Genomic DNA, 12,822 nt, shown 5'->3' on the forward strand with positions numbered 1-12,822 from the left:
TCTTCTTACTCTGACTCCTATACCCCTCATTTTACGAGGAGTAAGGGAAAAGTCCTTATGCCAAATTTCTTGTTCATCATCCCTCTTCTCTCATCTGAAGTAATTTAATAACCTTCCTTTCTGGTCTTCACATCTATTCCCTAGCTATCTCAACTCCAATTTGTCCAAAAGTAGCTCATCTTTCCATCCCTATCTGGAAACAGAACAAATTGCTAGAGTCCTGAAAATCCACAGATATCCATTTTATATCTGCGGGTATCCACATCCACAGATATCCGTGGCTCATTTTTGCCAATATGGATGCGGATACAAATTTTGTATCTAGAACCCTGCAAATGTGTAGGTATCTGCTTCTTCTCTGTGGCTTCAGAGTCAAAGCACTATGAGTTTCTATGCAGTTTTCTCTTAGCCCCCAGTTTTAACTTACAGGCAATTCGCCACTCGATTTGCACCTTATTCATCATAAAAAAGGCACACCGAGTCTCTTCTGACTATTATGAACTGAGTTGATTTGATAATGGACCATTCTAAAATTGCCTTTTACACAGCTCTTAATGATCAATGTCTTTCAACTGGGTGGTTTGCCACTGCCAATATGTCCCAGAAGGTTATAACAAAGATACTGGCACCTGTTAGTAATTTTGGGTTTAGGCGGAGTACCTGCACATGGACTCAACTATGGGCATCCAGAACCCGCAAAAAAAGTTTGAGGAACTAGTATGCCCCAAATCAGCACTTATTTTTATGTCATTTCAGTTTTGAAGCCATAACGGCCAATGTTAAAGGAAAAATAAATAGGTGATACATCTGAAAACTGGCATAATCTATTAACACAGTCATTTATTTTTGCACTGACATTTCTAATGTATTTCCCCAGAAAAACCTCACTACAAAAGACTGGCCTGTTGTATGTTAGCAAGAGTTGAATGTTAACTAGTGCTATTTTCTCCACGTAGCAGGATAACCAATCTCCAATGATGACTCTGATTTTTGCCACCGTTCTTCTCTTTAAGTGATTTAGTGTAGCTTAATATAGATAAGCAATATAAACATGGTTTGCCGGATGATAAAACCAAACTAATGTCTTTTTTGCAGCATATCAACCTTCACATTTACAACTAACATTCTTCACAGCAGAGCGGGAGGCTGTTGACCTTGTGCAAAGATTCGCAGTCGCTCGCAGACGGAAAGCGTTTTAAATGTGAAGCGCTCCCACTGGGCAGTTCGGAACCCCAGGCCAAAAATGGTCATTTTGCTCGTTCGTCCACTATATTTACAAACCCTTTATGCAAAAGTCAATAGTCTTATCTGAAAGTAATTCTGCAGCAGGGTGTTTCTAATGGATAGGCAGGCCATTTACATGTTGCCCCAGACTTAAAAACAACTGATGCTTGATAATGGATGGCTACACTTTTCTGGCAAAGAAGCCAGTGCAAGTGGGGAAAGGAATGCCATGCGTGTGGTCACTGCATTTTAGTGGAGGACTTCAGAGATGAAATCAGTTTGCACCATGAGGCAAAGGCCCTTCTTCTCATTGCCAGACTCTGTACTTCTCCCCTTAGGGCAAAGCACCCCCTACATACCATGTCTGGGTAGTCAGCCTTCCCTTTTGCAAAAGTTTGGGCTTGTCGTCTTCTTCCCCCATCCAGCCTCTCATCAGGGAGCTGCTCACTCCCCTGCTGTCTCTAGCTTAGTAGCCACTTGGGTGTATGTGACTCTCTTTCCTCCTTTCTCACGACAGGGGAGGTTTTAAAAAGTCTCAGGCAGCCCTGAAATGGAAACAGCTGATCCTAGTTGGTCCAAGGTAGCCCTGTTTCAGCTAATCCTAATCTGTCTGAGACCACCCCTTTTTAGCTGGTCCTGATTGGCCTGGAGTAACCCACTTCTAGTTAATAGGGAATTGGGCCTTTTAGCCTTCTAGTGCTGCCTTTTCCTCCTCTCTTGCAGCCCTCTGGCCTGACTTTGTCACAACCATTTGTATCGATCATTATAAATGTTGCAGAATAAAAGTGTTCCGTATGTATCCTAGAATCATTGACTCATAGGGTTGGAAGAGACCTCAAGGGGTCATTGGCCTTAAAATTAGGACCAATCCCAACTAAATCATTCCAGCCTGAGCTTTGCCAAGCTGGAACTTAAAAACCTCTATAGATGGAGATTCCACCCCCGCTCTAGGTTACCCATGCCAGTACTTTACCGCCCTCCTAGTGAAATAGTTTTTCCTAATATCCAACCTACATCTCCTCCACTGCATCTTGAGACATTGCTCCTCATTCTGTCATCTGTCACCACAGACCAGCCTCTCTTTATCCTCTCTGGAACGCCCTTCAGATAGTTGAAGGCTGCTATCAAATCCCCCTCACTCTTCTCTTCTGTAGACTAACTAAGTCCAAATCCCTCTGACTCTACTTTTAAATCATGTGCTCCAGCCCCCTAAGCATTTTCATTGCCCTCTTTTGGACTTTCTCCAATGCGTCCACAACCTTTCTGAAGTGGGGAGCCCAGAACTGGATGTGTTATACCAGATGTGTTGAATAAAGGTAAAGAATCACTTCCCCAGATCTGCTGACAATGCTCCTACCAATGCACCCCAACATGCCTTTAGCCTTCTTGGGTACCAGGGTACATTGTTGACTCGTATCTAGCTTCTCATACACTATAATCAGCAGGTCTTTTTCTGTTAAAAGGCTGCTTAGCCAAACGGTCCCCAGCCTGTAGCAGTGCTTGTGGTCCTTCCAGTGTATCCAGGTATCCAATAAAACCAGGCATAAACATTAGGGATTACCAGCAAGTACGACAAGTTCTAAAGTTTATTTATTCTGACAAAGGCTTGCCGCTTTACACACATGGAACAGTCTCCTTTAAAGATTGCATAAAATGTAGTTCAATTATCATCTTAGTACAAATTAAGAGAGATGGTTCTTTGTACTCACCCAGAGCTGTAATAATTACATTGGGTTCCCTAACTGCTTCTCATTGTAGGTTTGGGGTATTTTTAACTGACCACAGTGAATGAAAAGCTTTACTGCTCCATTATAACTCATGTTTAAAATTAAATCAGCCTTAATTCACATTGGGCTTCCATTCATAGTGCTGGATAGACTTTGTGAGTAGACTGTTGAGTCCAAGGAAGTTACTTCTGAAGTGTGCCACGGTATGGCACCAGGGAATGAAGGAGAGGGCTGTTTAGAAGGCATCTGATGATGAGTGTACCACAATATGGCCCTTAACATTCACTGAGACAAAATGCAACGGCTGAACATTAAAAATGATTATTTTTACTATTCACAGAACTTTGCTAATTATACCCACCTGGTTAACTCAAAAAACTGACTAAATGTCAGGCAATCCAATGCAATATATCCCACAGCTCCCGGCATATCTTGGCTTATTTTTATAAATCAGCACAGAAGATTAATATGGAAAACAGAGATTCATTACTATCGTAGGGTTTCTTTACACTATAAAGATCTTGGAGTAACAATTTTTGAAAGAAGACATTTGCAAAAACACATAGAGAAGCATTCTTCACATTATACTTCATATGTTACAGCCAATCAAATGGTAACTGGAAAATAATTCTTCATCAAATGCAGCAAATGCTTAATTTCTTTGTAAGTCATATTTGCTGTTGATGTTTCATTGCTCTGGATTGTGAAGGACACTGTTGTCCATTTGTCATGTAGCTCAGTTTAAGTGTATCTTACCATGATCCCAGTAGTTTCTCCTGTAGATAACCCCATTTGATTGGAGAGAGAGAGATGCAAAGGAATCTGCCAATAGCAGGGCGCTAGGAATTCTAAGAGTTCCTTTGTGTGTTGTTTCCATTGCATGCTCCAATCAGATCAGAGGGATGTGAACGGTCTATTTCCTTCAAGCCCATGAAGCCTGGAGATACATGGTGAATCCCAACCCCACTTCCACTGGCTGCCTGCCCAGAGTGATTTTCACTTGTTGACTTCCCAGCAGCTACACAGTATCGTGCTACAGGAGGAGCCATCAGGAGCTTGACACCTCTGTAACTCCCTCTTGCATATCCTTGCCAATATCTGTGCAGCTGACCTCTGGCTCCATCCCTTCCCAGTCCCACCCTAAATTCTCCTAAAGCCTTCCCGCCCCTCCCCCCACAAAGCTCACTGACGTTCTTCTGCTTGAAGTACCAGGCATCAGAGAAGAATGATGAAGAACTGGCATTCTCCCTTGCCTGTTCTGATCTCTTCACTGTCTGATTGTTTTTTTCTTTTTCTCATGCCTTTGTATCACAGTCATTGTCTTCTCTAGCATTGGATACATGATGTGGTTTGGTCTGTAGCTCTGGCAAGGTCTTCTGTGGTGAACTGTTTGTCTAGGACCCAGAAGTCCAACCGATGTTCATGATCTGTGTTTCATTGCACTCTCAGTATCTGAGTCATTGGAGTAGCCTTACTTCTGCATATTGACTTTTGACCTGCAAACTCTTAATTGGTAATGCATTAAACACCTTCTGGTTAACCAGTCCTTCTCCATGTCTGTGGGAAGGTTTTCGGCAACATCAATGTGGAGTTGGCCTCTTCATTGACTATTTTAACTGTGGGGCACACAGTTACAGTCATGTGGCTGTTGGTGATTTTTTATAAACAGTAGCTTGGAAACCTTGCCATGATTTCAGATGGCTGGCTGCAATAGCGTGGACATCTAGTGAATGTCTGGTATCTTTGACCTGTCGTTATTATTCCGTTTTGCCTGTGACTAGTCTCCTGATCTCCAGTGAAGCGATTACAGGAAGCACATAAAGGCTGTCCACCTTTGTGAATTTGACATCCTGTGTTATATTGGCAGCTGCCATTCAGAACCAGTTCCAGCTTCTTTTGCCTGAGCTGATTTTTCCAACATCAGACATGCATATTTTGCCATCAGATAGCAACGTGTCAGTGTGGTGGCTTTTAGTGTTGCTGGGTTGACGTCCCGTTTTGAAGTTGCAAGCTTCTTAAGTATGGTATTCTGGACTTTAATGTTGCCTTTTATCTTCTCCAGAGTGCAGTCATGTGTCCCTCCAAGGTAGACAGGATTCCAGCTCAAGACAAGTGTTACCCCATACCACATGATCTGAGTTGTCTATTGGTCTCACAGTTACAAAGATGGACGGACTACAGCTTGCTCTGGGAATAGATTCTTTTCAACAAGTGGTGATTGGTTGGCTCTAGCCCTTTTCTGATTGGGTCACAGTCTTCTACCAGGGCTGGGTTTAACCCTTATTTTCCCAGAGCAGAGTGACTTCCCTGCTATTGGATTCTATTCAATATTTTCATTAGTGGCTTGGATAATAGTGCAGAGAATATGTTCATAAACTGTATGGATGACACCAAGTTGGAAAGGCTTGAAAGCCCTTTGGATAACAAGGGTAGAATTTCAAGCCATCGTGACACATTAGAAAACTGTTCTGAACAAGATGAAATTAAGCCAAAGTACAACACGTAGGAAGGAAAAAATCAAAACAGCTAAAATATAGGGGATAACTGGGGAGGTGATAGTACTTCTGAAAAGGCCCTGTGGGCAATAGGGGATCATAATTTAAATGTGTGTACAAATATGATGTGACTGGGGAAGAGGCTAACGTTCTGGAGGTACAATTAACAGGAAGAGCATCTGTAAGACGTGGGAGACAATTATCCTGCTCAGCACTGATGATGCCTCAACTGGCGTACTACATCCAATTCTGGGTGCCACATGTTAGAAAAGATGCCGGAGGAGAGCAAGAAAAAAAAAAAGATTTAAAAAAAAAGGTAGAAATCTTGACCTGTCAGGAAAGGTTAAAAATACCTGGGCATCTCTCTTCTTTACAAGATTGCATTATCTAATGGGCTAAATGGCATAACAACGTGCACAAGAACCCCACTTCTTCTGCTGCTTCTGTAAGAGAGGGTATGTCTACACTTGCAGCCTCTTTCAAGAGAGGGATGCAAATGCAGACAAGCAAAATTGCAAATGAAGCACGGATTTGAATTTCCCGTGCTTCATTTGTATAGTTGTGGACTGCCGCTATTTCGAAATACCCTATTTCAAAATGACAAATGCTGTGTAGATGCAGTTATTTCGGGAGAAAACCCTTCTTCTGAAATAACCCTTATTCTTCATACAACGAGGTTTACCGGTTATTTCGGAAGAAGGGTTTTCTCCCGAAATAACCGCGAAATAGGGCATTTCGAAATAGCGGCAGTCCACAACTATGCAAATGAAACATGGGAAATTCAAATCCGCGCTTCATTTGCAATTTTGCTTGTCTGCATTTGCATCCCTCTCTTGAAAGAGGGTGCAAATGTAGACATACCCTTTAGAGAAAAGGGGTTGAGGGTAAATAATCTAGGCTGACATATGCAGTATCAGGACAACATATGAACTCACTGTATGGTGGGAAGAGACACACTGTTTATTCTACTCTGTGCAGAAGATGTTGTTGAGAAGTGACATATTTTCAGGAAATGACTTGATATCACATTACATGGCTTTCTGCACACAGCTTGCAGAAAGTGGCTCTTTCCACTGCACATAGGAGGGGGGAATTCACAATAATTTCCCCTCCACAGTGTTCTCAGTTTCTCCTTTGTATAGGAAATAGATAAGGACAAATGTAGCTCCCCCCATCCCGAGATGGATTTCGATGCCCATGGGTTGTAATACTGCATGCGCACAAGCAAGAATCCACTTCCCCAAGGCTCTGCTCTAGGCTAGGATATCTGAAGCTGGCGTGGGCCCTAGCTCTGTGGCTCAGAGCGGATGTGTAGGCCTTGTATTTAGCCCCTTTCCCGGTACCTTTTCTTTGTAGGTACACGTATCAGAGGGGTAGCCGTGTTAGTATGAATCTGCATCAATAATGAGAAGTCCTGTGGCACCTTATAGACTAACAGATTTATTGGCGCATATGCTTTCGTGGGCAAAGACCCACTTTGTCAGATGCATGTAGTGGAATTTCCACTACATGCATCTGACAAAGTGGGTCTCTGCCCACAAAAGCATATGCTCCAATAAATCTGTTAGTCTATAAGGTGCCACAGGACATCTCCTTGTATGATGAGGCTCTCCGAGGATGAATTTCACACCCTGAGACTTTTGCCCTTTGTATACACTTTTGGGTCTTCCTAAATAAAAACTAAACCATTTAAAACTGAGCAGTGTAGATCTAGATATCAGCTGGTTTGATGGGACCATATTACAGTACACTGCAGAACATGAGTTTTATGATGCACTACTGATCATGCCAAAGAACATAAGAAAAACCAGACTAACAGTGTGTCCAAACTATCAGAACTGTGCACTGTACTTTGTAGTAAAAAGATTCAGAAATCCACTGAATTTGATGACAATGTGCTGCAATGGCTAATTTGTACTGCAATGGGATATAGGACTGGATCTCCAGCCAACTTACAAACACTGGGGAATCTTAATAATTTTACTCTAGGCCGGACTGCTTTCTAATCATTCCCTGTGTCCCAGTAACACTTCTTGCACTCATTTCCCAGAGGAAGAAAATTCAAGTGAACTCAGGATAGACAATACTGCATTTGTATCTGAATCTTCCACATGACAATGCAGGAAAGAGAGACCCGAAATTCCATGAATACTTAGAGCATGCCGCAAGATCCTGGAGATGTAATGACAATAATCACTCTCATGCTCCAATTGCAAAAGAAATAGAGGGTTTGTGTCCTGCAACATGAAATTAACAATTCAACTGGCATCCTACAAGAGATGATGAAATACTAAGGGCTTTGTGGTATTACTCTGAATCTAATGATGCAGTCTTATTTTCCACTTTTATCAATCTGTGTCATATACCTTTTTCTATTTTCTTTTATTGTACTCATGCTGCACATTTGCCTTAGTACTTACACCATGTATATTCTCTTTTATTTATTCCATAAAAGAAGGGGATAGTAAAGTAGGCAGTAGAAGAAACTCCCAATTATTTTGACCAAACCAATGTAATTCCACGTATTGTTGGCAAATTGAGTTTGCTTCCTCTGGGAATGTGTTTAATTTCTAGGATCACCCTCCCCATCTGAAGTTAGCTTTAATTAACCAACTCTTTGTGGGCGTTTCCTCCTATTTTGATTGACATTTGCTGTATAAATTCCAAATTACTGTAACAACCCTACTAAATTTTCTAACTCCTCCAAAGATACAGAGAATCAGAATCATAATGCCCTCATTCTGTCATATTTGCTTGAAATGTGTATTTGTGTATTAGGTGGTTTTACCCTGACTAGATAAAATATAAAAAATAGAGCTACGGTTCCTCATTGTTCAGACAGCTCCATCCTATTAACACTTAAAAAGAAAAAAAAATAAAGCTAATAATGTCAAGAATGGAAATTGTCTCATATGTATGTGAATATTATTCTCCTTATCGTTCTGCTTAAAAGATATTCTATTTTATTGGCTTAATAAGACTTTTTATCCGTGTGTGCTAATGGAATTTTTATAAAAGGTTTAAAGCCTTTGAAATACAACTAAATAAATTGGAAATGATTGAATGATGGGAGCTGATAAATGGCTACCCTGCACATGGCTGTGTTACTGCTAAGCCGGGCAGGACAAGATTGGCACTGCATATGCCACAGCAGTAGGTCAGCAGCATATTAATTGTATGCCAAAAATACTGAAATGCAGCTCCTTGACTTTCAGAGGCAGAACTTAATGCAGGGTGTCCTGGCCTCCAGTTCAGAAGCAAATGATTCAAGATTGAGGTATGTTTTGCAGTACAGTGCGTCCTAACAGATCAACCCTATATTATTTGAACCATTCTTCCGTCAGGTTTACTTGTACGTTGAACATTGCATAGGAAAATAGGTGGGTGAAGTCATTTAACAGCAACAGGTTATGTAAGAAGTAATATGAGCACATTAGGGTTTTATACACATCCAGCCTCACCCATCTTCTAGAGCAGGGGTTTTCAAACTACGGGTCAAAACTCAGTACTGGGTTGTGGAACGTCAGGCACTGGGTCTCATTGCTGCAGAGGGATCCAGTGACCAATGGGAGCGCTAAAGCAGCTACCTGCCTGTCCTGGCATCTCAGACTATGCTGTGTCCTAGAAGCAGCTGGCCACAGGCCCTGCTTTTAGTTGTGTGGAGGGAGCACCAGTGGCCCGTGAGGCTAGGCGAGCTAGGCAGCTGCCTAGGGCGCCACTGGCCTGGACGCCCAATGATGACGTCACGGCCGTGCAGGCAGGGGCACCGATTGCGCCACCCTGCCTAGGGTGCCGGCTGCTGCAGCCGGCCTGGGACCACTCCTGGGAGGGAGAGCACACAGGGCTCTGTGCACTGCCCCTACCTTGAGCACTAGCACTGCACGCCAGTGGCCCAAGAACAACTCTGCGGCTGCTGTGTGGTTCAAGAAAAGAGTCTGTTCACTAGCTACCTACTGGGGAGGGAGGGAGGGGAAAAGGAGGCTCCTTGAGCCTGTCAGTGTTGGGGGAAGATTTTCACCAACATGCTTTTCTGTGATGGATCTCTGTGTATCTAAGGGCTTGATCCTGCTCCTGTTGAAGTCAGTGTCAAAATGTCACGGTGCAAGTGAGAAGGTGGGGGTTGGGCATCTCATAAGCTCAGCCATGGGCCCTCTCCACTGAAGTGAATTTGACCCTTTGTCAATATGGTGCTGGGTGCGAGAAGAACCTGCCAATGCTATGTTCAAAAGCAAGTCTGTTCCGAAATAGTGAATGTTCATTCACTTTCCATTTTAAACTGCATGGCAGACAACTGATGTGAAGTAAGAATGGACTAGTGTAAGAATACATTTTTACTATTCTATAGCTACTCCATTGGTTGTGTGTGTGTCTCACTCTTCTGTAATTTCTGACCAGAGATGGAGTTCAATAAAATGTGTAACAACGTCCCTAGGGCTATGCCTACACTATGAACTTTTTCCGGAAGAGGAAATTCAAATGGAGCGCTCATTTGCATATTTTCTTCCGATCCTTTTTGCAGAAGTGGTTTTTGCGCAAAAAAGTGCCAGTAGATGGCATCTTTTTGCACAACCCCCCCCCCCCGCGCAAGATCCTGTCTTCCTTTTTGCGGAAGAGGTTTTTGCCCCCCCCAAAATTGAGGATCGGAAGAGAATATGCAAATGACTGCAATATGCAAATGAGCACTCTATTTGCATTTCCTCTTCTGGAAAAAGTTCGTAGCATAGCTGTAGTCCTATAGATGTTAGCCACCTTTTCTGCAAAGAACGGAGTGACTTTTATAATGAATATGACTTATACACGGAGCGTTTAAAGAAATGCTTCAGGTTCTTAGCTATCTATATTGAAAGTCATGGCCATCAGAAGGAAATGAATGGTTTGCTTTCTTTTGTCCATTTACCAAATTCACTTGCTATTATTTAAAATTCCTGCAAGAATACAAATCAGCCACCTTATTTTCTTATTGTCCTTTCTACCATGCCAACAGACAAGATCAGATTGTGTTGTTTGTCATGAACTGCTATATTTGGGGGTCCATTTACGTCTGAATATGTCCTTTGGATAGAGCTTTGCTAAATATATACAACGTAAAGGGTTTATGTACTTGAAAAAAGTAGCATGGGAATATATAATGCTGAAGACAACTAATACTGTTGAAGGACACACACTTTATCTTTCTGTCTCCTTAATATAGAACAGGAGTCTAAAAAATATATCTTTATTATTACTTCTAGAGTGCCAACTAATTAAAAAGAATGATTACTTACCTGCTACAGACACTAATATCCACAGCTTTCTAAACAGATAAAGATTAATCATGCTGGCTCTATGACTAAGATATTAAATTGCTGATTTGGGAAAACAGTTGTGTTAAATATATTGGATTTTCACCAAGAAGGTTGGTGATGATTGGCCACCTAACATAGTGAGTGCCAGTGAAAACGGGGTAGGTTCAGAAGCTATAATAGGAAAAGAATGTGTTAAACATTACAGGCAGTACCCGAGTTACGCGGATCCGACTTATGTCGGATCCGCAGTTATGAACAGGGCCCGTCTCCCTGGTCTCCAGCAGACCAGGGAGAGGAAGCAAAGCGGCGGAGCACGCGTCTGGGCTGTCTGCTGCCCGTGTGTTCCGCGGCTTTGCTCCCCGTCCCCCTGGTCTGCAGACCAGAGAGATGGGGAGCAAAGCCAAGGAGCCCGAGGGCAGCAGGACAGCCATGGCGCGTCTGGGCTGTCCCGCTGCCCCCATGCTCCGCGGCTTTGCTGCGGACGCCTGTGGTACAGCAGCTGGGGTGCTGCTGGTTGGTCCCGTAGCGCCGCTCTGGGCACTACTGGACCAACCCGGCAGCATCCCAGATGCTCTGCCCCAGGAGTCCTGATTCAGCCACTGCTGGTCAGTTTCAGCAGCGGCTGAATCAGGACACCTGGGGCAGAGCAGCTTGGGTGCTGCTGGGTTGGTCCAGTAGCGCCAAGGAGCGGCGGCGCTACTGGACCAACCCAGCAGCACCCCAGCTGCTCTGCCCCAGGCATCCCCAAGTCAGCCGCTGCTGAAACTGACCAGTGGCTGCTGAAACTGACCAGTGGCTGACTATAGGAAGCCCCTGCCCCGGGCTTCCTCGAATCAGCCGCTGATCAGTTTCAGCAGCAGCTGACTTGGGGATGCCTGGGGTTCTTAAGTTGAATCTGCATGTAAGTCAGAACTGGCTGAAACTGATCAGTTTCAACAGCGGTTGAATCTGGATGCCAGTTCTGACTTACATGCAGATTCAACTTAAGAACCCCAGGCATCCCCAAGTCAGCTGCTGCTGAAACTGATCAGCGGCTGATTCGAGGAAGCCCGGGGCAGGGGCTTCCTATAGTCAGCCACTGGTCAGTTTCAGCAGCCACTGGTCAGTTTCAGCAGCGGCTGAATCCGGACGCCAGTTCCGACTTACATGCAGATTCAACTTAAGAACAAACCTACAGTCCCTATCTTGTACGTAACCCGGGGACTGCCTGTATTGAGACAAGCTGGATATCTTCAGGTCATTGGGGCCTGATGAAAGGCATCCTAGAACATTCAAGGAGCTGACTGCAGAGGTATCTGAGCCATTTGCTATGATCTTTGAAAAGTGATGGACTATAGGAGAGATTCCAGAAGACTGGAAAAGGATAAATATAATGGCAGAGTTCTGGCCGTGCCCCGTGGGTCTTGAGCTGCTGGCAGATAATGTTAGCCACAGAGACTTGCTGTAGTCCTATACACAGCCCCTTTTTCTTTACAGGAGGCAGGGTCCAAGGCTTAGCTAGCCAACTCAAAACAGTCCATGGTTTTGGGGGTAAAAACCTCTTGATAGTCCTGGTCTCCCTTCTTGGGACAGGCTCTGTGTTGGTGTGTGGGGAAGGTGGTTTTTTTTGGGGGGGGGGGGGAGGGGGGAGAGAGGAACCTGGGCCCACCTACTACTCCAGGTTTTGTCCCAGAGACCCTAAGGTATCTGCAGCAGTCAAGATTGTTTTTCCTTCATACTTGGCATTTTTTTCCCTGGGCCACTTCCCCAAACAACTCCTCCAAAATGTCTCCCTCCAGTACCTGTTAACCAGCTCTCAGCTCACACACTGCTTCTTCTTCTTCTTGTTGTTCCTCCCTTTTTTCCTTCCTGTCCATCACTCTTTGTCTTCCCTTCTTCTTACAGAGAGGAGACCTTTTAAAGCAACCCCACTGGCTGTAATTGACTGCAGGTGTTGAGTGACTTGCCTGAAGGAACAATCTAGTTAATTAGCCCTAGGTGTTTTCTTGCCTTCATTTTCTTGTAGTAGGCTCCAGTAGTTTACACTGGAAAGAGAAAATCGCTTATCCAGTGCCCTGTATACTTTTCTCCCATCAGAGTGGCAGGCTGATG

General features: G+C 43.8%; 1 long non-coding RNA gene across 1 annotated transcript in view; it reads right to left on the bottom strand.

Annotated features, from left to right (window-relative positions):
• Nucleotides 1-12,593, bottom strand: part of LOC112543813 (uncharacterized) — a 44,937-nt gene extending 32,344 nt beyond the window's left edge. Inside the window, exon 1 of the long non-coding RNA XR_003087055.3 lies at nucleotides 12,513-12,593. This is a non-coding gene — a long non-coding RNA (uncharacterized LOC112543813). The remainder of the gene's footprint in view (nucleotides 1-12,512) is intronic.
• Nucleotides 12,594-12,822: the final 229 nt, after the last annotated feature.

The sequence above is a fragment of the Pelodiscus sinensis genome, chromosome 13 (assembly GCF_052426305.1).
Source record: "Pelodiscus sinensis isolate ZL-2025 chromosome 13, ASM5242630v1, whole genome shotgun sequence".
Lineage (NCBI taxonomy): Eukaryota > Metazoa > Chordata > Testudines > Trionychidae > Pelodiscus > Pelodiscus sinensis.